At 35.2% G+C, this 23,305-nt stretch overlaps 1 long non-coding RNA gene across 13 annotated transcripts in view; it reads left to right on the top strand.

The window, feature by feature from the left end:
* Positions 1 to 23,305, top strand: part of LOC137488540 (uncharacterized) — a 52,764-nt gene that overhangs the window by 5,799 nt on the left and 23,660 nt on the right. For 3 of the 13 annotated variants that reach the window (XR_012395182.1, XR_012395177.1, XR_012395176.1), the window contains exon 3: positions 7,632 to 7,759. The exons of 4 other annotated variants lie outside the window; for them this stretch is intronic. This is a non-coding gene — a long non-coding RNA (uncharacterized lncRNA). Of the gene's footprint in view, positions 1 to 5,214; positions 5,256 to 7,616; positions 7,760 to 23,305 lie in introns of all 13 variants that reach the window. 6 more of the 13 variants (XR_012395178.1, XR_012395185.1, XR_012395186.1 and 3 more) reach the window with 3 other exon arrangements.

Here is a 23,305-nt window from a genome sequence, read left to right as displayed (position 1 = left end):
ATGAAGCCTTATCGGAGGCAGTTCAGATGTGAGAGTGATGGGCTGTGCGTGCCAGTCAAGCAGAATCATCCAACACAAGGCCCGCCACTGCAATCAGGTGCTGGCAGCCAATTGTCCGAGCTCCAGATGCTTCATGAAATGTGCCCCCCTTTTCTTTAAACATCAGTTGCTTTAATTTGGAAACATTGTTTTACTCATATTAGCTCATTATTATTATTATTATTGTTAATAACAATATGGTAAATCATTTAACAGCTCTTGTACTTAAATCTCTTAGAGAGCTGATATAGTTGTACATTTCAGTTCACCCAAAACTTAAACATTTAGTAACTAATTACTAATTACTGGTTCCAAACCATTATAAGTTTCTTTTTTCTGTTGAAGACTAAAGAAGGTATTTTGAAGAAAGCTGAAAACTGGTAGCCATTGATTTCTGTTGTAAGAAAAACAATTACAGTGGAAGTCAATGGTTACAGGTTTTCAGCTTTCTTTAAAATCTCTTCTTTTGTGTTCAACAATTTCAAACCGGTTTGTGAGTAAATGATGACGCATTTTTTCAGTTTTGGCGCGTCATAGTCACGATGTTGCCCATAGGGTTGTCACGATAGCATTAATTCACGTTACGATGTCATACCAGCTGATACCAAGTGATACTAGTGAAAAGAAAATTGTCAGAAATACTATATTTTTGTTATAATAGGCCCACTTGAATTTAATTAACAATTGCCTTATTATTAAGAAAAGTGTTTGCATATTACTTTGCATAAAATGCATTAGTTTTTTTTTGTTTATTTAGTAGATAACTGACCAACAAAAAATAATTAAATGAAAAAAAAAAATTACAGAACGAAATTAGTTACAAAAAAAAAGCACTTTTCCAACAAAATTTAGCTAAATGAAGTGGTCAGAAATGCTTTAATGTTTCCTGTTTTTCATCTAGTTTTTTTTTTTTATTCTTATCAGGTAAAAGTCCAAAGTAATAAAAAATTTCACTTTTGAGTCGTTCTTTTTAAGAGATTGTTGCGGTTGTTGTAGCTACTAAAAAATATTGACAGGAATAGAAATGAACTGATTCAGATGTGCGTTTGAACTAAAGCGTCAGAAAACGGTTAAAGGTGTGACAGTTACAGTTTTGCAATCTTAAAGGGCTCCACAGACTATTCAAATAAAATGGTCTATTGTTGCATAAACGTGTGAGCATTTTAGTGACTTTTCCGCATGCAGCATTATGTATTGTAAACAGACCGTTAATGACAATACTAACGTTTACAAAGTACAGTGGCACCGCCAGTATTTTGTAGCCATAGTATTGCCATACTGCTATAGTACCGGTGAATCGTGCAACCCTAGTTGTCTTTTACATTTACATGTAGGCATAATCATTGAGTGCATTCAGCTCAGCCCAGCATTGTTTAGGTGTTCTGTAATTTGCTTCACAAAATATGCCAAAAGTGAACATATTTTGGTGACATTTTAATTATTTAGGTACGTACTAGGGTTGGGCCGATAAACGATGTTATCATCCATAGCCGATGACCGATAGACAACACGATGCTGAGCCTGCATTGCCGATCCTCCGCCACGTCGCAAACCTGCTTGCGAAAAATACACACTGAGGCCCCGTATACATTAATACTTTTTTATTTTAAAATGGCATTTTAGAATGAAAATGATCCACATCCACACCTTGCTTTACCTAGCATTTCTAAAAACGCACATCATGTGACCACACACACACACACACACACACAGACACACTCATTGTCATGCGCTCGTCTAAGATCCAGAGAGCAGTGAGAGTTGCTCCAAAATCGTTCCTTGTACCTGGCTGTAAACACCTTTTTTCTGCTGTAAAGTTGGCCATTGTAACGGTGGACTCAATAGAAATTTTCTCTATATGGAGCTAGGCCTAGAGGAATTTCGATGAATTGCAGTTTCAATTATTTCTTTATTAGCTTCACAAGGGAGTGCGGGAGGTTGCGGCTTGGTAATTTCACAACCTGATTTGGCTGCTGTTTTATGTATGTATTTTGCACCAACATACTTGGCAGCATCCAAATCAATGCTTTATGCTGGACAAATGCACTCACTTTATGCAAGCACATATGGTTTTATTTTCGCCATCTGGAAATTCACAGAGGTCTTGGTCCGCTTGTTTTGTGCCAAGGCTCACACTGCAGCAATTACACTTGTTCAAGTCAACTGCATGAACATCGTATTTATTTATGAGGGTTATGATTTGATATAAACAATTTTTTACTTTAATGAAAAATATCCAAGCATTTGTTTTTGCTCATATAGTGGAAGTAAATGATTAACAACATTTGTAACGTTTTTAGTGTTCTGCAGAATCTCCTACAGGTTTTGCGAAAGAATGATGCGAGTAAATTCTGTATTTTGAAATTATTTTTGGGTAAACTATAAGCTGCTTAATTAGAGAGGGTGCTTATCATCCCACATATTTGTGACCAGAAAGTCTAAAGCTCTTTCACTGATGGATATCACTGCAATGTGTTGATTTATCAAATACAAACTTTAATTGGTTGGCAGACTATGGAAAACTTCTGTTAAATGAAGTGAATTGTGCTTGTACATAATGCAAATCCTTTGAGAATACACATTTAGGAAACTGTAATAACCTATTTGAGTGAATGTGCTCTTTAGCAAAATGCTTACCATGACTTTCAGAGGCAATAACTAGAGCAAGAACTACATGGTGTGATTTTTATTCAAATTGATGATGTTAAATGGAGTTTAAGAGTCACAGAATGTTCCTGTACTCAAAATAAATCCCCGTTATTCAACTTTTTTTCTGTTTGCATCTAGTTAAATAGAATAGACCAGTGTTATGATACAGTATATATCAGCCAAATATTGACAGTATGAGCACAGAAGATATTTAGTAGAATGTTGAAGTCAGTAAAAAAGCAGGAATAATGTACTGTAAGAGATGTAAATGATTTATTGAATTACCATTTTAAAGACTCCTTTTAGAATCAGAATCACAAAGATTCCTAAACTTTGAATGGCCTTTAGTTGAACAAAAATGGTTTATGTAAAAAAAAAATCAAAGGAAAGGGAAGATGTTTATAATATTACATAACATAAAACTACAAAATAAAACATGTACAAAGCTTTAGTATTTCAAATCAGTACAATATTATTTCTTGTATAGTGTCTTGTAAACTGTACATCTAATAAAACCCTTTACAACATCCAGACTAGAAAGACCACCATTATTTTTTAGGAGGTTTTCACCTTTATTTGGAAAGGACAGTAGAGGTTGCAGACAGGAAAGTATTGGGAGCAGAGAGAGGGAAAGGGTCGGCAAAGGACCTCAAGCCGGAAATCAAACTCGGGTCGCCATGTGCATCATATATAGTGCTATTATGTCAGCGCACTTAACCACTAGGCTATTGGCGCCGACAGACCACCAGTTCTGTACACAACTTTTAAACTGGTGAAGAAGACAGAAAAATAATTAATAAAATTTTTTTTTTACAGTAATTATTGTTTCAAAGCAGCTTTATATAATAGAGTAATAATAAATTGTTAGAATAATATATAATAGGATTATAATGCATAGAATAAATAACAACGATAATAATAATTTCTTACATTTATAAAGCGCTTTTCTAAACACTCAAAGCACTTTACAAATTGGGGGGAATCTCCTCATCCAACACCAGTGTGTAGCATCCACCTGGATCACACGATGGCTGCCATATTTACTTAGAAGCAACCAACACAGAGCAGGAAGTGTGTTGGTGTCATTTTTGTTGTAAATTAAGAGTAACTTTAGCTTGTTTCATTAACAGTGCCAGTCCTTGTGGTTGGCAACACATTTTTCCTTACTTGGTGTTATCAATTTGCCACTACCCACATTACACAATACTTCAAGTTACTAGACTCTGTAAATACTGTATTCATATAGACCTTTTAAAGTTTTATCTTTTATATCTACCATAACATGAAATAAAGGATTCTTTATATATATATATATATATATATATATATATATATATATATATATATATATATATATATATATATATATATATATATATATATATATATATATATATATATATATATATATATATATATAGGGTCTTTGAATGTGCCACTCTGAGTGCTTTCATTTAAAGGGCCAGTTCACCCAAAAATGAACATTTACTAACTATTTATTCACCCTCAAGGGGTTCCAAATCTTTTTGAGTTTTATTCATCTGTTGAACACAAAATAAGATATTTGAAGGAAGCATTAACATAATAATAATAATAATAATTCCTCACAAATTTATATACTTATATCACATTCTAGACACACAAAGCGCTTTACACATTGGGGAGAATCTCCTCATCTACCATCAGTGTGCAGCATCTACCTGGATGACATGAGAGCAGCCATATGTACCAAACTGCACACCAGCTGATTGGATGAGAGGAGACAGAGTGATGAAGCCAATTATGACATGGGGATAGTTAGAGGGCCATGATGGAGGCCAGTGGGCAAATTTGGCCAGGATGGCCATATTTGTTTTTGAACTACATTTTAATGACCACAAAGAGTTGGGACCTTGGTTTACCTCTCATCTTAAAGACAGCGCTCAATATACTGGGTTGTTAGGACCCACACAGATCGCAGGTTGAGTGCCAACTGCTGGCTTCACTTACACCACTTCCGGCATCAACAAGCTTTCACATGTGATTTTCTATCGAGTACTGACCGGTTGCAGCCCTGCTTGGCTTCAGTGGGCAACCATGTGAGAGTTGCAGTGAGGTAGCTGTCAGCTAAATAACAGAGTTATTTCTCCTACTGTCCACTTTCAGTTTTTCTTTTTCAGAAAAGACAGCAAAACACATTGCAGTACATGGTTTTGTCTTTTTGAATTGTCACACACATAAATAAAAAACAGAAAGCAAGTGATAATCGGCCAGGAATGAACATCCATGAAAAAAGTAGGAGTCCAAATCTAATAAACTGACATAGTGACAGAAAAAAAACTGATGAATATTGTTTATTCTCACAGCCCCACAAGCTATATAGTTCACCCATATAGTTCGAATCCATTTTGTTTTCTTCTGTTGATATTTGATTGTTTGCAAATCTGTACTCATTGAAGTCCGTAGTATTTATTCTTCCTACAATGTATGACATGTGGTTACAGGGCTCCAACATCCTTTTAATATATCTTCATTTGTGTTCAACAGAACTAAAAAAAAAGCTCAAACTAGTTTGGAACAAGTCGAGGGTGAGTAGATGATGGCTGAATTTTCTTTTTTTTTTGTGCACTGTCCCTTTAAACGTGTGTGATGTGTGTCCTTGAATGTGCTTAATTTCATCATCCAGTTACACTGCTACTCTGTTTGCTGTCATGTCGAAGTTCTTGCTCATTTGAACACCTTGCGTGCTCCCTCTTGCTATCTGCACCTGGATCAGTTAAGAGCACCTCAGTAGAGCCGTCACACTCCTGCTAATTCTTTGATGAATCGGAGCAATTGTGGACTTTTACGGCCGCTGGAATGAGCTCTGTGCACAGGCAGGACAGGAGGGGGCTACTAACCACTCATAAACAAGCCTCTCTCTGACAGATCAGCCAATTCACTCAAACGCAGCGGCACCATTAATGGCTCTTGTAAAACCACTAGTGACCTTTAAATACATCTCCATGCCGAAGACACAGCCGGCATCTACAGATGATCATTATAGATGCGACAGGAGTCTGCTTCATCTTCAAAGTAATTGTCCCGGTCTTGTTTAAAAGTTTGGCAAGTGAAAACGTTGTGTTTTACACAGTGTTCTGGGGTCTGTTCTTTTGTAGCTCGCTTAAATGAGCTAAGATGATTTGGCAGATCCTGGATCTTGATAACTAATCTCTTGCTAATTTGGTTCTTCAAACAAGTTTGTGAATCGGATTAAAATGTCTGGATGAACTGATCTGACATCGCTGCGTGTATTGTGAAGGACTGATCTATCGATCCCCGAAATCATGATCAGCAATGCAGTGATTGGCTGATGGCACAGCAGCGTAATGACATCATCTTAATATGTAATTATTCATGTGAGGAAAATTACATAAAATTAATTGGAAACGGTTTGTTAAATATTACACCCAATAACTTTACACCTTTTTGTGGGCTGCATGATTGGCCGTTTCATGTGTAAAGAACAGTTTATTTAGTTTTTCAGTTGGAGAGGATTTTCCTTATTATAGTAGCCATAATAGTATTATAGTAGCTGTTTTTAAATCGGTGTAAAGAATAACTGGATGTTTACAAAAGCATTTTGATATTTGTAAAGGTGTCTGCAACTTTTATGAAGCACCGTCATATTAACTATCAAAACATGTTTATGACTGCATAAATGTATTTTTGTCACATATTGTGCATGTCTTTTATCATACACAAATTGTACTAAAGCGATCTAAAAAGTGCATATCAATAAGTTTTCTCTTTGCACCACTAGGTCTTTGTACTTTCATTTCGGGGGTGCAGATTGCATAAGTTTTATTAATATATAACTTTATTTTATTAATAACTATAACTTTGTATAGTTTTAAAAAATTTAGTATTTTCCCAAATATTGTATATAACTACTACTGTAGGAAAATATCAGAATTCGTACATACTTTCTGTATTATCTTTGATTGAACTGAGCCAATCTAATCCTGTTAATATAAATTAAACCTGCCTCCAACCAGGTTTGAGCTAGCAGAACTGCTGCTATGACAACAACTCTCAGATCAGTTTTAAAGAACTAAACGATCCTGGATTGTGTCAAATCGTCAATATCCAAATCCAGCTAACGGAGTAATCCACGTACAAAGAACGGACCCCTGGATGGCAAAAGCTATGTTGCCATGCAAAGATGCTAATTGGATTTATGTGCAAAACTGGAATATCACATAAAACATTTGTAAATAAAGCGCCTTTCTATCAGTGATCAAAATCTTCACTTTCTGATCAGCTGCCGGCCCCAAAAAAGGAGTTTGCTGCGTTTGGAGAAGCTACTGTGGGCTTTTTTTTTTTTTTTACAATATAATTACTTGTGCTTCAGTTGATGAAATGCAATGAACACGCTAAGACTAGGATACTGAACAACTTTGATGATGGACTTTGGCTGAGGTATTTTAGAATGACCAAAACAACAATTGTGGATATTTTAAATTGTGCATATTTTTTAATGCGCATATTGGAATTTTATTTGGTAAAAGTGTTTCACTTTAGTTTCAAGTAGAATAACTTTTGCTTCAGCTGTGGTTTTTGTTGGTGCAAGACTACACTTTGGAAGCACACATGCTTAAGACTGGGAGGTAATGATGCTAAATAATTTTGATGACTGATGTTGGCTGAGGGATTTTTTTTTTGAACGACCAAAACAACTTTGAAGATATTTTACAATGTGGTCAGTCTGCTGCTTTGTCGTCCCATCACACTATATTTAAACAACATCACCTTTATAATGCACGTACTGGAATTTATTTGTGTGATATGTGTTTCTATCGTAGTTTATGCACTATTTTTTATTGGATATAAAAGTTTAGCAATTCGCCATGGTTAGAGAAGCCACTGTGGCTTTTTTTTCTCAATATAATTAATTACTTATGCTTCAGCTGTGGTTTTTGTAGGCACAAGACAAGTCCTTGAGAGCACAGATGATGAAAACTGTGAGGTAATGCTGAACCACCTTGATGATGGATGTTGGCTGAGGGATTTCAGAATGACCAAAACAACATTGAAGATATTTTACAATATGGTCAGTATGTTGATTTGTCCATTAATGCCATCCCATTACACTATATTTAATCAACATCTTTTTTATGCACATACTGGAATTTATTCTGTAAATGCAGGGTGTCTGCTAGGTCTTAAAATGTCTTAAATTTCAAAAGCAAAATTTTAGGCCTTAAAAAGTCTTAAATTAACTGAAATATTGGGTTGTAGGTCTTAAATAATTTTGAACAGTTTCTTAATTATTTTTCCTATGTCCAGGTAAAGCTACCCTATCAGGCTGCTCACCAATCACCAATAATCAATCTCAAAATGTATATAAAGAGATGCAATTCATAACAGCTGCTCAGCAAATTCTCCATATTAAATTCCCTAATCAGGGAAAGAAAACTAAAGCAACACTAGGCATGGGATTATAACCATTTTCAAGGTATATCAGGGTTTGGAAAAGTCAGGGATTTAAAACTGCCAAAATGTTCTGCTATACCATTCCTAAGGTATGTGTAAGATATTTCTTTTTTTTTATTTACGGTTTTTAGGACAACAGTATCTCAAGCAGAAATGAACTCCAAAGATGCTGTTATAAATTGTAAAGTTACTTGCATTTGTTAAACTAATAAAGACAGCAGAAGTCTGATTGATTTTAATCATTTAGCCTGACATGTTCACTGTTCCAAAATATTATAAATGTTTCTCAAAATAAAATATTTTTGCTCAAAAGGGAATTTTTATTTTTTTTAACACAATTATATTTTGGAGCAGTGATCACAATACCGTGAAACAGATATATATATATATATATATTATATTATTATTATTATTATTATTTTTTTAATCTAAGGTTATCATTCCCTCAGAATCTTGTACTGGCCCATGCCTAACACATCCCTTTACTGATCTTTCATTAATACAAAAAGGTATTTACAGGAGTAACTGACCCATCAGAAAAAAAAAAAAACCTTTAATGTTTAGCCCTGTATGTCTAAAATTCCTTTCAAATTGGTCTTAAATTTGACCCGAAAAATCCCTGAAATGTGTTTCCATAGTTTATGCACGTTTTTTATTGGATAAAAAGTTTATCCAACTCAGTTATGCGTTTAAGTGAAATTTAAAAATGTATGTGCATCTTGGCATTTCCATTAAGCAGTTTTTTATGAGATTTTCTAAAATATGCAAAAAATAAGTGGATAAAAGCATCACTAAAGACATTTGGGCATTTGGTTTTACCCATCATTCGCTGTAAAAAATCCTGGGTTTCACACAATTCCTTTATGTTGTCTAAACACAAATTGATTAAGTTAAGTTAAATGTTTTTACAAGTTTAAGTGGATTGAGCATAAAACAATTATGTTGTCCCTAAAACAACTCAATAATTGTGTTGTTTCAGCTCATTTTAAATATACAGTTTGAATGAGCAGCTAATATATATATATATATATATGATTAAAAACTTTGACTTGAGCTTTGTTCCAGTCCACTTTTAGGCATTTACTTGCAAACTTCCCTTCATTTGTTCTCTCAGAAGAGTCTCTGCTGTCAATTTTAAGTGCGTTTCACTTCATCAAGTAAACAAGGGAAGTTTACATGGATATTCCCTCGAGAAAGTCGACTTTATATGTCCACTCCATCACCTATATGTCCCAGAATACAATATGATTGTGACGTCACAACAGTGTAGTTGCCAAGTGCTCAAGCCTTTACCTCCAACTCCCTTCAACACACCTGCCCGGACGTTTCTAGAATACTTAGAGCTTGATTAGCTGGTTCAGATGTGTCTAATTGGGGTTGGAACTAAACTTTGCAGGACACCGGCGCTCCAGGATGAAGTTTAAGCACCTCTGGTTTAGAGCATTCTATTTAAACCTATTAAGATGTTTCCGCCAGTAGTGGACACCTGTGTAACATTATCAGTGATGTACACCCGAGTGAACACGATAGAGGGAAGTTAGCCAGTGAAGGGCATAAAAAAATTGGACTGGAATGCAGCCTTGGTTTCCACTTGACCCACAGACTTCCTCTTGCTATTTATTGAAATAGTCAGTATGACAAGTGTAAATGGATGGTGTAGGGAAGTCAGTCTCCCAGGAAATGAGAAGAAGACTGCAGCGCTCTCACTTCACCCATAAACGCCAGTGTGCTTTGTGCCATTACTGCATAGCAGGAGGGAGCCGCGGTGTTTGAATCACCCTCAGCATTTCTGCTCTCTGTTACACTTTACCAGAGCCCATAAAGTCAAACACAAAGAGACACAGAAGCAGCACTTCTGTCTCCTCATATCACCAAACTGGCAAATCACAGTGACAGAGCTGGAGAGAAAGCAGGATAAGCCAATTACAGGTGGCTGGGCTGGCAAACCCACCCTAGAGAGTGCTGGGGAGATTACAAAAAAAAAAAGTTCTTTTTCAAAATGCTCTTTCTGTCATTCACTTATCTTTCCTTTTCATTCGCTCTCAAACATCCCGGATAACAAAATTAGCTAAATGATTTGGATGGAGGCAGCTTCAATGAAAGGCGACCCCCGTGCCAATGTTCTTTCGGGTTATCCATCAAATTCGGAGGCTTTTTGGGAGATGTGGGCACTTTTTCCCTTTAGGAGCCAATCAGAAGGTCTATTTTTAGCCAGCACTAACACAGCAGCCTTCTAAGTGGCAGATGGTATTTGGGGGGGAGTGGGGTGCAATTTACAGTAAACAGATTCTTTATCCTTGGCAGGTCATGGGGAGCGCGAGAGCTCTGCGGCCATTTAATAATGGAGCATTTCAGCAAATATAGGCCCGAAGAGTCTTGGGGAAACATTTCAACATCTCAAAGCTCATATTAACCGCAATTGTAAACATAACGCATTTTTGTGTAGGTGGAACATGTTCACAAATTAGGCAGTTGGCAATGAGTGCTAGCATAAGCACTGCCCCCCTCGCCTTTACAGTTTTAAGCCAGTTTGTTGTTAAATGAAACTTTTATTGCATTTGGGATTACTCATCATTGCTATTTAAAAAAAAGAATAAAATAAATAAATATATAAATATAATCAATGTGCATATATATATATATATATATATATATATATAGTATAGTATATATGCACATTGATTACTACACTGTAAAAAATGCTGTTCCACAAAATCGAATTGCATGAGTATGGGCAGGGGGTGAGAGCCTCGCAAGCCCGATGGAGTGATTGTTTACAAGTGTCGAGTTCTGTGAAGGAGCTACAGATGGAAACTTGTTTTTTGGTAACCTTATGATTAAAGTTGTTGCACGTCCGCCAGATTGCCTTAAAAAATGGTCCTTACATTTGGGTAAAACTGAATTTATTTTATTTGATTCTGCTGTGAAAATAAGAAAATGTGTCGGGTCAGAGATAAAAGTAGGGGATCAAATTATTACTCTAAAACATGAAGTGAAATATTTAGGTTGCATTCTAGATAGTAATTCGACAGGCAAAAAGATGGCTGTTATAGTCCCTTTAAAAGTTTGTTCTAAAATTAATTTTTTAGCAAGGCATACAGAACTCCTAGATACCCAAACTTTAAAATTATTAGCTAGTGCATTTGTGCAGCAATACTTTCATTATGCTGCAGCTTTTTAATACAGCGGTAGTTCTAAAAAAAAAAAAAAAAAAACTGCTTACGATTACGAAAAGGCTTACGATTTTTAAAGAAATTCAAATTGAGTGTTTTTTTGTAGCACATTTTGTAGCCGTGACTACAGAATGCTGGACCTCCAGAGCAACACAGAGCTTCATGACTGTCACAGCGCACCAAGGTCAGATGTTATTATATTGCATAAAAGTCTTAAAATGGCATAGCTTGTGCTTTCAAATTTTTATTTTTTAAATTGAGAATCATACCGTGACTTTAGAATCGAAAATTTAATCGAATCGAGGATTTGAAGGATCGTGACACCCTTAACTAATTTGTGTATTATTAAGAATTTTTAAAACAAACAAGTACATACTTTAATATTGTCATTACACAGTTCGTGGTTTACCATCATGCTTACAAAAAACAAAATTCAACCCCCCCCACCCCAAAAAAACCAGCTAAATTCCACTATCTATAATTTATAATAACAACTGCTGTATAGTAGTCTCAACATACTTTCACATCTGTTACTCAGTAGCTACGTTTTTATTCACATATTTTTATGTGCATTGTGGATATGCAAAAAAAATTATCAGTGGACAGAAACTCTAACATGCGCATTACTGAGTAGGATAAACATTTTATTTGATAAAAAAGACGCGCAAAACTGCGATGGAAACACTTTTACCGAACAAATTCCAGTATGCGCATTAAAAAGGTCATTATATATTGTTGTAAGAGATCATGTGATGATAAAAATGTGTGAAAGGACAAACCAGAAGGCTAAGCGCATTGTAACACATCTGAAATGTTGTTTTGGTCATACCGTTTACTTACAGTAGGTGAGAGTTCAAAGTGACTATTACCGCCGCGTCTTATACCGCCGCCGTTTGAAATAACTGCCGCTCTGTTTTTAGTATATGACAGCAGCTTGTGAATGAGCCGCCAGGGGGCGCAAAGGGACGGGATGCGAACGGACAGAAATAGCCTTTACAGCAGCTTTAAATACAGTATGCTACTGTGCTTGTAAATGAGATTAAACAATAAGTCAAAGCATTATAATTCCTTCATTAATCAATTAAAATTTGTTAACACACTTTATTGTAAACTTTTTTAAGTGCAAAGAGGACTAGTTTTGGAAAATAGAATTGAAGAAATAAAAGACAACTAACATGAAAGCACAAACATTCAGTACAAATAAGTAGTCTTAAACAAAATAAATAAAGCAGTCTTTTAGCCTAAATATAGAGAGATGTTCAGTGTTTGCTATTTTGATAGGACTAAGACAAGACATTTTCATTTATGTTTTTATTTCTGTTTTTGATTTAATTTTCGTTGTTGATTATATTTTACTATCTTATTTTATGTCTCAACAATTGTACATAATAATAAACGAATAATGAAAACTAATTAATAATGAAATTAGGCCTAAATAAATTATTTATTTAAAGATATTGCGGCGAAACACTGAGAAACGGTCAGGGGCATGGTCTAAAGAGCTTAAGTTGAATGCTGCTTCATCAAAAGCAAATAAATAAATAAATAAATTGACCTACCTTAAGGAGATCACTGAAAGTATAATAAAACAAATTTTGCCGCAGGACATAACATAAATTAAGTCTCGCAGGTTTATCTTTAATAATTTAGTTTCAGTTCAGTTTTTTTTTTTTTTTTTCAAAACGTCAATGTTCTCCTTTAAAGAAGCTATAACTGTTGTTTTGTTTTTTAATTAATGGCTCAGTATGTTTGGTATTTTAATTTCAATTTCTGTCACCTTGCATATGCGTGTGAAATATAATGCCGCATAACCGCGAAAAAAGAAGAAAAAGCTGTCAGTTAGACCTAATTCATCAAAATGAACTGTAATAAAATACAGCATGTATGTTAATACTGGCAGAACGTGAACAAACTCAAGGTAAGGCTAAGATATGTGCTTGCTTTTTTAATGCATTTAAAAAGATTTGCGGCTACTATGGTGTATAATAATGTTTTTTCTTCCTTTTTTGTATGGTAAAGGACAATGCACATTGTTATTGATGTAAACTTAGACTAAAACTTACCATTGATAAATGTGACCTAGCCTACTTCAAGCAGATAACTTAAAGTATAATAAAAATAATTTTGCCACAGGACATAAATAAAGTCCCGCAAGTTTAGTTTTAATAATTTGGTTTCAGTTTTGTTCAGTTTTTTTTTTCTCAAAACATCTGTTTTTCTTTAAAGTAAAATTGTTGTTTTTTGTTGTTGTTGTTTTACTTGTAATGGCTCTCTCTCTCTCTCTCTCTCTCTCTCTCTCTCTCTCTCTCTCTATATATATATATATATATATATATATATATATATATATATATATATATATATATATATATATATAGATATGTAATTATTTAATAATATATAATTATAAATATATTCTTAATAAACTTCCCAGCCACAAATATTGAAGAACACAACTTGTATTAAAACTGGGCGGGGATTAGAAAGAATACAATGCTTGTTATATAATTTAAAATGTTATTCCTCTTGTTCAATTTCTGCATGCACATTTTTTCACCCGCTACTCTGCCAGGAACTTCGCTGCTGGAGAGCACCTTCAAAAATCTCAATCTCATGGCTCATTCTTCACGAATATAGAATTAAAATAATGGCGCGATAGGTTTATTGTGCATCCCGCGGGTGCAACCAACAAGAGTTGTGCATTTTAGTTTAACTTTTTGAGCGTTAAAAGCAGTTCTGTGTTAGTTTTTATTTAAATATATCAAGCCGAAACTAAACAGCGCATTCTCTCCGCCTCCTCGTTCATAACCAGCCACGTACTGCTGAAGCAGGCAATAGAGACACTCCGTAATTCATAATCTTAGCTGATGTTTCGGAGTCGAAAGAATATATTAAAGAGAAATGTTCTTTTAACAGTCCCGATATGTTTAATCTTTTTTTTTCTGTCATTTCTCTTCAGCAAATTATATTTTTTTTAAAGCTGCTTGATTCTTTTAAAACCGAAAGCAGAGCCCGGCAATTGGTGTTTTTCCATAAGATACGCTTTGTGAAGTTTTTAATGTGTTTTTAAATAGTTTTATTCTATTCAAAGCAGCACCTATATGCCAATTTATCCTAAAAACGCGGCATAGGAGCCATGCATGTCATGTGTCACATAACTGCATTTTCCTACGCGTGCGCGATCAATTTCTGATCCTTTTGCATAAAGGTTTTTAATCAAAAACAGGTCATTTAATTACTTTCGATGTGCTAAAATATTTGTTAGACGAATGTTATTTTAAAAAAAGCATATGCACATATTACAATTGTAAAATAGTCTAAAATGCATGGTCTGATCAGAAATAAAGGAAATTAGTTATATTTCATTATTTAATGCATAAAATAGGCTAGTCTTTTTATAAATTGAGTTGAATTGAATTGAATTGAATTGAAACTTTTAATTGCATTTTTACGTCCTGTAAATAATAAAAGTTGCATCAGATTGATGAAAACGAATCTTAATACCTGCAAACAGGGCCACAGTTACTTCTTTTTTCACTGACTGGCATGAATGGCAAACGCGTCAGAAAAAAACTGCTGAATCTGCGCGAATATTTGGTTAACTTATAAAACAAATGTCTGGTTTAGTGATGTTAGTAATGCATAGAAAAATGCAAAGCAGAATTCTCCTAAGCTCATTAACCCATGCACTGATGACAGCGAGGGAATCACTGGCCCACCATTTTATTTATTAAAGGTATTATTTCACTGACCAGAACATAACCATTTATAATATAATTAATAACCTATCGTCTAAAGCAGGCAACACTCTATTCAGCTATGTTCTGTGTTTTTACGTAAAAATATATTCGTTTTGGCGAATGCTTGGAGCATAATATAGATATTTTAAATAACACATTAAGTTCAGTTGTTGTGCATAGAAACATTCATTTTCATAAGGCCCCATATTTAATGCGGTTTCGTTTTTAAACGCATAGGTTTTGTTAAGCCATCCGTCCTATTTTTGGATTTTGTGTATTCATGTTTATGAAAAACACTTAAAGAGTGGAGACCCCTTCCCCCTATTCATAACCAAAAGCTTGTCTGTTAGGTGTTAATGGGCATCAGTGAGGCTGAAATCATGTCGCGTTTTCACTTTCGGGCTAGTAGCTTGCAGCATGACACGCAAACCCTGCCCCCAGAACGTCCCCGGAATTAGATGTTGCATATTGTATCTGTGATCTTAAGGAAAGTGTTAAGTAGACTATTTAAGCACAGAGCGAGTAATAAAACAGCATATGTTTCGTTGCGCTCAGCAGCTTTTCACTAATAAAGCTCTTCATGTAAATTTCATTTTTCAATTTTAGCGCGTCATATAAAAACATCAATGCTTGTTTGGGGACACAGAACACACTTATTTTTGTAGTTTCCCCTGATCCGTTTTTAAAGTGGCACTGCACATTTGGTTAACTGAAAAAAGGTCGCAGTTCATGCGTTCACTCACCCCAAAAATGCTCTGTTTGCATGATTTGATTATTATCATCGTATCCTAAATAAATAATAAATAAATAAATAATATTTTAAACCTTCTCTGGTGTTTACTGTTTTTAGAGAATATATAAAATCTTTTTTTTAAACAAAGCCTTTGTAAAATGGCTTTGTTTAATATGGCTTTAAAGGTTTCATTTATGTAGGCTATAAAGGCCTACCTTGTTGCTTTTGCTTGTTTTATAATGGTTTATTTATTTCATGCGATTTTATTATATCAGATATTTGTAATTCTTTAAATTATATTTCAATATGGCTTAGGCTATTTTATAAAGATATGACACTTGTTTTAAGTCTACAAAAGGGTACACGTAAAGTTTTATGTCTTTCTGTTTTATTCATATTGTGTATTATCTGCAAAATAAATAACAAAAAGAAAGAAGCTGCTCGCAGCTTACCAGAGCTGTGAAGGGAGCGCTCATTTGCTCAATCTCTCACACACACATATGCAGGCATATAAACACGCACAAACACACCGTTTAAACTTGACAAAAACTCTCGAAAACCTTTAGTCTGCTGTGTCTTTAATATGGTGTAACGATTATTATGCGTTAATGAAACATCCAGGGGGACGCAGCAAAGTCACTTATAAATTAAAATTGTATTATTTTATGCAACAGCCTTACATTTAAAACGGAAACATAACGGCGATTATAATCAAAAAGACCTCTCAACCCATAAGGCTAGATGTTTTCTTTCCCTTATTTATTAATTTATTTGTTCATGTGCGCATGTAACTCGTGTGCCTTCGGAAAACTAGTGTAATGACGGCAAGCCATCTTTCCCAGACTTGGGGCAAAGTCCGCCTCTCCTTTCACTTCGCCCCCCAAAGCCCCAGCTGGCCCTCCTGGCATCCTCTGCGTAAAACATATGCTGGATAAGTTGACGGTTCAATTCGCTGTGGCAATTACAGACTTATAAAGGGACTAAGCCGAAAAGAAAATGAATGAAAGAATGAATTAATAATAATAATAATAATAATAATAATAATAATAATAATAATAAAATAAGGTAATGATCTTTACACAGATGCCGCGTACGTGGCATTTTTTATTTTTAGAGATGGTTCATTTGAATTGCCTCTGCCACTTCCCCCACCTCAAACCTGAAAGTTGCAGAGAGAACTGTAGCCTATTTACACCTTAGCCTCAATAGCAACAGTTCATAGCCCATTTACATCAAGACAGCGCAAGTTTAGCGGAAGAATGTTAAATCAGAATCACGCAGATGAAGCACACCAGCTACTACTATCATGAAACTATTAAAATGGCATTGGCATAACTTTATTTATTTTCAGCAGCTTTTTTTCGCTCAACAGAAATGCGGCGTTGGGAAGCATTTAATAAATAAAAGCAGGGTTAATAGTGACGTGATTCAAATGCTGGATCTGCGACAGAGAAACTACAGGGGTTTTGGGAAACACTCACTACTATATCCTCCCCCCCCCAAACTATGCATATTCAGCGCAAGTTACTGTACGGCTTTGTTTGGGAAAGCACAGGTCCGCTGGTGCCGCGCGCCTCTTTCTCTGGGCCGAAGCGAGATGATTTTAAAAATATTAAAGATATAGATTAATTAATTATTCAGGAAAATTGACATTTATTTCATATTTCACTATGCATTTCATCTGATAGGCTAATCTTTATAGCTTAATTAAACACATATTGTCAAACCCCACACGTGTATGAAAATGAAAATGGCATTTGTTATTATTAGACTCCGATTTGTTATTTGTTGCCTAGGCTATTTTCACATTTGAGGTGCTTTATTGGCATGACAAATAACTGTACATTCGTATTGCCAAAGCAGTGCAGCGTCACTGCGTACAAAGACAGTGCAAAAAGGGCAGTAGTGCAAACAATTATGGATATAACATATAATAAAGAAAATAAAATAAAAAAATTGAATAATAAAAATAAAAATAGAATCATGATAAAGGTAATGATAGTAGCCTATTATCAAAAGTAAGTCCACAAATAAAGAGTTCGAGTATTTGTGTGTTGGAGACAGTGGAGCGGGTATTGTTAGTTGAACGCACAACGCGCTCTGTGCTGGACTTTACACCTGCTTTGATCTGGTGCAGGCATAAATGCGCATGCGGTGGAGGCGCACTCTAAACTCACACTGGAGAAAACTGGACTAGTGGATATCACAAAGACACGCAGTTTAATTTATTTCATGTTTTGCTTAACTAATTCTTTGAATAAAACTATTGAGCTATAAAGGGGAAAAACGCAGAAGAAATTTCCCATTACATTAATTTTAGCACAGCTGCCATTCATTTTCACATTAGTTTTTGAGTTAGGGATTAATATTAAAGTAGCCTAGTAAAAATGTCTATACTATAAATAATATTATAATTTATTATATCCATTATTATTATTATTATTATTATTATTATTATTTTAATTATTATTATTAAGCTATACAATTGACAAAACGCAGAACAAAATATTTGCTTTCATTTTGGCATAGCTAAAGCACACGTTTACAGTTATGTAAAAAAACATCCCCTTCTACAGCAGCAGTCAATTTAGGACACTTAAAAATGTCTTTTGCGTTTAAAGATGATCGACCTGCGAAGTTATGTTTACAGTGTTGTAAAAGAAAAAGGTAGGCTATTTAGTGCGTGTGGATTTACCGCGGATCCACCTCTTGCGCTGCAGGCTGAATAATATAGGTAGACATGGCTTTCTGTTTGGCTACACTAATGCCTAAAAATGTAACTAAGTAACACATTAATTTTAGAAACTATTTTTAAATGGCATTTAACATTTAAATTAATTTTTTTATTTAATGTAACATTTAATTTAATTTAAAACATTTATTTTTTCCTCGCTGATTTTGGTTGAGTAATAAAGCGTGATGACTCAGATGATCTAGTTTAGCTTGCATGTGTGGGCGTATTTTGACGTCTTTACCTAAAACTTTACACATTTATAATGTTTAAAATAAAACGGAAAGAAATAAAGAGACTAACATAATTTAAACCACTTGTTTGGTGCTTAACATTATCTTTCTGCATTAATGTAAACGGTATCCTTGCCTTCATTAATAAAATCGGTAATAGCAAAACTGCATATTATTATTACTATAAAAAGTAGGACTATATCGGTAATGCAAAGTAATGAATTAATAAATTGCCTAAATAAAAGGAACAAGAAAGGACCAAATTCAGTCGTCAAGTGCAATGGGATTGCGCCCTTGCGCCCTCAGTTATGATATCCTGCCGCCGGGCCTGCTATAGCGAAACTTTATTGTTTGAGAAGAAACAAAAGCGGAAACTGTGGATGAAAACCTGGCTGGGAAGATGGTGACAACATGAATTTTCTGTTCTTCAACGAGAAAAAAAAAATCGCAGACAGGACACAATGACGCCGTTTATTATACAACGCAGGTCGTGTTTACGATCATTAATATTAACAACTAATATTAATATCATATCATTAACTCCTCTTGCTTTAGACTTTACCTTTTAGAGCTTGTTCTTGTTGGCGCAATATAAGTTTATTGCATGTATAGGGTACGAATCAGATTATGAAGAATGATTAAGAGCATGCTTTTCCTTCATTGCATCCTTTCCGTAAGGTGTTTTATTTATTTTTTTATTTAATTAATTTATTTATAATTTTTTTAAATAATGATGACAATATTTACTGTCTAAACATTCCTCGGTATACTACCAACAAATTACGCCCCTGTACCCAAGTAGCCTACCTAAGTTAATTTACATTTCATGTAAAATTAAGAAATAAAAAAAGACCAAAGTATTATGCTAAATATTCGTACAAACGAACATGTTTGTTTTTTAACTTTCGTTGATAAAACAACACAATACAGCCTAGGCTAGTTAAATATTAAATAACTTTAACTGCTTGAAACAGTAAACGTTACATTTTAGAAACTTCTCAAATACTAATCAATAATAATATAAATAGTAACGAAGAACAAAAATATTAGCCAATTGTAACAACATAAGTCAGATGTTGGAAAAAAACTGCGTCTCTCCGCCTTTTTTCTATTCATATTTTAAATTATTTGCCAGAAAAACTAACATATTGACTTTGTTCGGTTTAAGACTTATTTGAGATTACAATGTTTCCAGCAGCACTGAGACTGTGTGCCTGTAGCCCATACAGATACTTTTTCGCAACCGTGGCAAAGAGAGTATCTTGCTCCGCCGCCTGCATTTCTCGGAAACCAGCTCTACATTGTGGATCGGCGCGTTCTCAACTACCAAATATGCTGCTCCATTTCTCATCAACGTCTACTATTTATCAGTTTCTCTTTTGTATTTGCCCATTTTTGAAAAGGCCTCTCTACCATACCTGGCTGACTAGCTGGGCATTTGCGTTCAGTAGATGACACCGGAGCTGGCTCCGCATGTCATGGCATGGGTGACATTACCACAGATGGCTATGGAGGTTCGACGTGTTTGTCCATTTAACACTTATTTTTCTAAACAAGCCCTACAAATAGCTTCATCCTAATTATTGATTCGCCTTACTCGTTCGCCACGAATCCAAAATGTTTCCAGATTGGCGATGTAATATAAGTTTTCCAGCAAGGTTCATGGCTGAACTTGAACTTGCTGTATCACGTCTAAGTTAACGTTATGTTCATAAATGTATAGGCTATTTGGCAACAAAACAGAAAATGTGTGTTCTAGAGTGATTGTCGTCACGGTGACCGTCACAGCCCTTACATATGAGATTGCATACATTTGCATACATGTTTTAAGCTATAAAATGAAAGCCTCAGTTTGGTGCGGAGTTATTATTATACAAAAATCAAGAAAATCTTTGGATTTGTTTGATTAGTAGATTGTAGGCTATTTTAAAATCCGATATTATATAAGAACTATTAATAACTGTAATTTTCAAAAAATAAAAAAATAAATAAAAAAGGGGTTTGTTGGTTGTAGCCCACCCTAAATCATCAACAGCCTGCTTTTTTTAAGTTTATGAAGCGGCTCCATACAGCACAGAGGTGATCTGCATCAGCGCTGGTTATTGTCAACACTGTGTGAAACTGTGACGAGAAATATCCTTCTTTCATTTTGCTTCTTTGGCAAAATGTGTCTGTAGAAACGTGTGTTTGCATGTGTTACCATCCCAAGAGTTAACAAATATTTGTTGTACATTTAGGGGCCGATCACAAAGCGCACGCCTTTACGTTGCAAAAACGCGCGACGTACCGCGCTGCCTTTTATGGTTGACAAGAAAAAAATAAGCCTCTTTTGTATGTCACTAGAAAACGACTGAATTAGCTGGTGTGCGCGAGTCGAGTTGCTGTCGATGTTATAATTGTAATTTTAATAATATTGTGATATTTAAGATCTATAAATACAGCTCTGGATAACTTGAAACAGCGACCACAAGTCTCTCCTCAGTCTTTTAAAGTTTATCGTACTCACATTGACAACCCAAACCCCGCTGTCACCTCAACAGAAAGCCTGCAGTGCTTTCATTTGACTGAACAATGAAACAGAGGTAACACGCTTTTTCCACTCGAGCACACAGCGCGCAACGGCAAAACTTAAAGCGCGCTGAGCAAGCATAAGCAGAGCGTAAAACACTGGCGGCAGTCAGTAAACCATTAAACAGATGCCCCGTATGCAGCCAAACTTTAAAAATGTATAAAGCATATTTTAATCGTTTAACTGATACCATTCATCGGTTACAAACGCACCCTTTCAGTTATTGCTTAATCAGTTATTTTGAGCATCCCCAACTAAACCGCATGTGCAAGCTCTATTTTTTTTTTTCTCTCACGGCCGCACGCCGGAGATCCGGCATGGTGCCGGAATACTTTAAGCCCTGGTAAGATCATGTTTATCACTATAAGAAAACTAAATCAAAATTATATTTTAATTGAACACATCTGATCACATAAGGTACGCACAGAAAAGTCTGTTTAGTGTTGTGAAAAGGCAAAGCTGAATATCTGTGGTTAAACTGCCACCCAGCGGTCAAAAGCTGCTGGCGCATCAAGTACCGCCGTCGCCGCGGTATGAATGGCGGCATAAGGAACACATTGAAGTAGTAACATCTGTATACCGTTTCAGTATTAGTGTTATTATTTTTATTAATTAGAACTGTCAAGAGCATCTGTGCTCCCCGTCTCACACCTTTAAATGCCACCGTGTTCATTGCGTGTCGGCATTGTCTTCTGAGATGCAAGTAATTTATTCAATAAAGAAAAGATTCACACAGCTTCTCCTACTGCAGCAAAGTATTTGGGCCAGTTAATCAGGAAGCGAAGATTTTGTTCTCTTTGACTCATTGGATGAAAAACGCTGCTTTATTTGCACGTCTTTTATGCGATTATTAAAGTTTTGCGCATAAATTGAATTAGCAGTTTTGGGTGAAACCATAGCTAGTGACACTCAAATACCCTGTCAGAAACATCTAGTGGCTGGGAATTACTTTTTTATAGTGTCTGGTTGCTATAATATTGTTGTCTTGCATTAACCAGATGAATATGGCCACATTATATTGTAATGATAACATATCACTGCCTTCGATGATTTTCTAAAGATAAATACCAAAAAGTAATGCGGCTGGGATAACTACAGCAGTCGTGACTGTCGATTTCATATGAAGTAAGAGCTTGTGACGATATATAAGGACGTGTGCGGGTGGTGTCCCATTTCTTAGGGGTAAAATCTGCAACCCTTCCCCTTCACGCTCTGTTTGAAGGGCCAAGAGGAAGCATTGTGTTGGGGGTGAAAGTTTTAATGTATACTTTAAATAAGTCTCTTATGCTCACCTATAATAAATTTTTCTAGTAAAAAAAAACAAACATTTAAGAAAGATTTTGCCATCAATGACCCAATTGAAAACCCCTAAACCCTATCATCTTAAAATAGGGATGATTGTCATACAAAAGTGAATGCTATCTAGTTCCTCCAATCTCGAAATCATGAAAATGTCTTTTATTTACAAATATGGTTTCTTCACTAAGCCTCTCCAAGTAGTGATGCTTCCTCACAGCTTAATGGATGACGAGGAGGGAGCGCAAGAGAGGCAAGTAGCCTAATGTTACGTTGTATGCGGCACAGATGCAGAATGCATTAGATCTGGCATTTGCAACACATTGTGAGCTCAGCAGGATAGCATCTCTGCAGAAAATAATTGCCTCTCCGCTTAAAGATAAGCAGCGGCGTACAGCCTCAGTTTGTTACTCAATGATTTGCTTGTTTTGATTGACTAAGACTGTATTATTTCTGCATAAAATACATTAGCAAGTCAAATTAAGTTTTAAAACAGGACTGCTAAGATGAAAAAACTAAACTAGATAAGCCAAAACATTATGACTACCTGTCTGGTATGCCAGAGACATAGACTCTACAAGAACTCTGCAAGGTGTCCTGTGGTACAAGGGATTAACAGCAGGTCTTTCAAGTCTTGGTAATCAAGTGGAGACTCATGATTCAAACTTGTACAGAACATCCCACATAT

Source organism: Danio rerio, chromosome 19 (assembly GCF_049306965.1).
Source record: "Danio rerio strain Tuebingen ecotype United States chromosome 19, GRCz12tu, whole genome shotgun sequence".
NCBI lineage: Eukaryota > Metazoa > Chordata > Actinopteri > Cypriniformes > Danionidae > Danio > Danio rerio.
The sequence above is the reverse complement of the archived record's forward strand: the minus strand, read 5'-3'. Positions and strand labels throughout refer to the sequence as shown.